A 3,370-nucleotide genomic window follows, 5' to 3' on the forward strand; every position below is an offset into this window, starting at 1 on the left:
CCCCAGGAGAAACATGTCACAGCACTTCAACAATCCTATATTGTTATCCAGAATTAATAAAACCTCAAGGAAGCAGATGGAATGGCTTGAATGAGTGGTTGGAGAAACAAATATTAAGTGCTACTTCTTCCAAGTGGCTACAAGATTTCAACCCAAATGTGGTTACATGCATAAAGGATAATAGTAGGGAGGCGTTAACCTGGGGTCAAGTGCTCCATACAATAATAAATCAGATCCAGAGCGATTTGGCAGTAGATAAAGACCAGAAAAGCAGGAACCTTTTATGGACAGGGGGGGAGTGGTACAGCATTTTGAGCCAAAAAAATAGTCTAGATAAACCATGGAACAAAAGTGACATCGGTCAAGGACTTCTCCTCACAATACTATGCATATTAACAGGCTTGACAAGTTCCAAGGAGCAGGAACAGGTGAAATATCCTGACAGGAGCGAAATATGTGGCCAAGTAGATCAGGTTCTAACGGTAGATTGGACCCAATGGAAGCCATGGTTGGCGGGCAACCGGGGGGTATCGGGACAGGAGAAGCATGAATGTAACAACCAGGCGGGGTCTAACAAATGTAAGACGGCGAGTATGAGTTTAGTATTAACAGTATATAGGAGTTTGGCTAGTCTTTGCCCAGAGTGTGGGCCCTATAGCCTCGCTCGGTGGATTGATGGGGTTCAAGATAGAGAAATAGAGCAAGGACAAAGATATTGTGAAGTTAAGCAGAGGGTAATAAAGTGTGACAAGACAACGAACCGGAATTGGGGACTAAGTGATTTAAGAATAGAAACTATAGGGACGCTTATACTACCCCCCAAACCAACTGAGGCCTCAGAGGACGACAATGGACAAAAGTCAGGGGAGAAAGAAGAGGAGGCTAAACTATTGATATCAGCAACAATTCCCTTCCCTTACAAAAATTCCTTACACGAGGAGAGCTACACCAAATCCCAAAACCTCCCTGTGACGGCTAAGAACTTGCATACAACTACTACAATCTCAAGCCTCCAGAAGCCTACATTAAGTTCCTTCGTAGAACCCAGGAGGCCCTGGACCCCTACAATGGATGGGGGGTTATCTTCGAAACCAGGGCGTCTCCCTGAGGAGGATAAAGAGGATATGAATACCGAGGCCAGCGGGACTAACGTGGACAGAGGAGTACAGAAAACTAATACAGTTAGCTCAGGTTCAGGAGTCTACGAACAAAAGAAGGACGGATCGGCGGTCCCGACCCACGAGGGACAGGAAGATGCGGGTATCACTAGCCTGCTCGGGAGCACCGTGGGTGGTGTCGTAGCAGTTATATTACTAGCAGTGGCAGGCGGTTATGGGATATTTCGAATTTACAAAGGCGGAAAGACAACTAACTCTGGGGGGGCAGGATTACCTGAGATAAAGCGAATAAGTTATAGTATGAGGGAAGATTAGGCAGCCTGACACCTAAGACGTTTCCAGAGTAGAATCCCTCCATGAGAAGACCCGGGGATGCCAGAAGAGGGATGGGTCTAGAGCTCCTCTGGAGAATCAGATTTCACAGGAGGAGCAATGAGTGGTAGTTCGAGTTTGGGCATTAGGATACGAATTTACCTTTTAGCGTTCAGGGTTTAGGGTTGGGAACCAACCAATACTGTTATGAACTCGGCTGCAGTCGATTTAGTACTGTCGTCTAGAACATTGAAACAGCCCCTATTTGTGCCCTTGGGTGCAATTAGGGGTTATGTCCGCCAAATGATTACCTTCCTTCCATATGTTAGTAATCACCAAGAGGATATGATATGTCTTCAAGTGGGTCCCCACGGTGTCTACATTGTGTTACTATGTATATCTTCTTCCGTTTTATTAGTCTGTTTGTGTGTTAATTATTTGTGAAACATCCATTGTATGGTTGTTAGAGGACTTAGATTGTCCCAAGGGAGGTAGTGAATGAACACCTTTTGTTCCCATAATTATATGAGAAGAGGCGTCTTTATCAGGGGAGGAATGATTCCTGAATCAGGAAATCGGCTCACTTTCCTATGACGTGGTCTGTGTTGGGATGTCCTTACCTTATAAGGAGTTGTAACAACGGAATATCCCCTGAACATCCCGGAGGAGTTCCATCTCGGAGTTAGAGGAGTTGTTGTTTTATCGATTTGTTTCGTTGAGTCCCATCGCAAGGAAGTAAACACCCCCCGTGGGAATGTGTCCTATTCCTTAGTAGGGTTAGGGAAGTACCCCCATTGGGGTGTTGTCTTATAAGTAGGTTATAGGAGTACCTCCATCTAAGGGGTCCCCCAGAAACGATCAGTTCATCATTTGTTACATATGTTCTATGTTGTCACTTCGGATTATTAGCATGGTCGTGGTGGTGTGTTATCGATAAACAAGTGTATATGTAAAGGGCCAAGTGATAAATAAATCATTACGCACTGCCTGTATAGGTATTTTGATAGATTCAGGTGATCACCAGGCCTTACCTTACAACCAAGGTCAGATGAGTAATATCGAAGCCTATTATCCTAGTAAGAGTAAAACTCCTGTTCTCCCGGTCTAACGTTAAACCGGAAGTGGACAAGTAGTGTGGATTCTTTAGCACTGAACAATCCGATATGGAGGAGTAATTGACACTTGAATTTCACTGAGAAGATGTTGAAAGATGGGAATGTTTGGGAGGGAGAAGCACCGACGATTTTTCAGCCGACCTAGAATATCCAACAGATTTATAGGTAAGAAATAAATTCACTCGAAACTAAAAAACAGATGATTCCTCATGTTAATTTTATTATGAGAATTTACAGGACTAGAAATATTTCAAGAAAATAAGAAGGAAACATGATTTATCTGTTTAATATTATTCAAAAGATCCTAATCCCAACAACTAATTAACCCAAACTAAAAAAGGCAGATGTTTGCCCGGATTAATATTGTTTCGGACATTACCGTGGATGAGCGTAATCAAGCAGAACACCGAGGGAAGAATATTCCCCCCCCTTTAATTTTATTACATACCTTGCAATAGCAGAAATAATTCCCAAAAAAAAAAAAGGCAACTTTTCGACGCCCACAATTTTATTACATACCTTGCAATAGCAGACATAATTCCCAAAAAAAAAAAGGCGAGTTTTCGACGCGAGTAATTTTATTAGATATATTGCTATAACAGAAATAATTCCCCAAAAAAAAAGAGGCGAGTTTTCGGCGCGGGTAATTTTATTACATATATTGCTATAACAGAAATAATTCCAAAAAAAAAAAAGGCGAGTTTGCGACGCGGGTAATAATTTTATTACATATATTGCTATAGCAGAAATAATTCCCTCAAAAAAACGCGAGTTTTCAGCGCGGGTAATTTTATTACATATATTGATATGGCAACAATAATTCCC

This window comes from Plasmodium inui, assembly GCF_000524495.1.
Source record: "Plasmodium inui San Antonio 1 unplaced genomic scaffold supercont1.140, whole genome shotgun sequence".
Classification (NCBI taxonomy): domain Eukaryota; phylum Apicomplexa; class Aconoidasida; order Haemosporida; family Plasmodiidae; genus Plasmodium; species Plasmodium inui.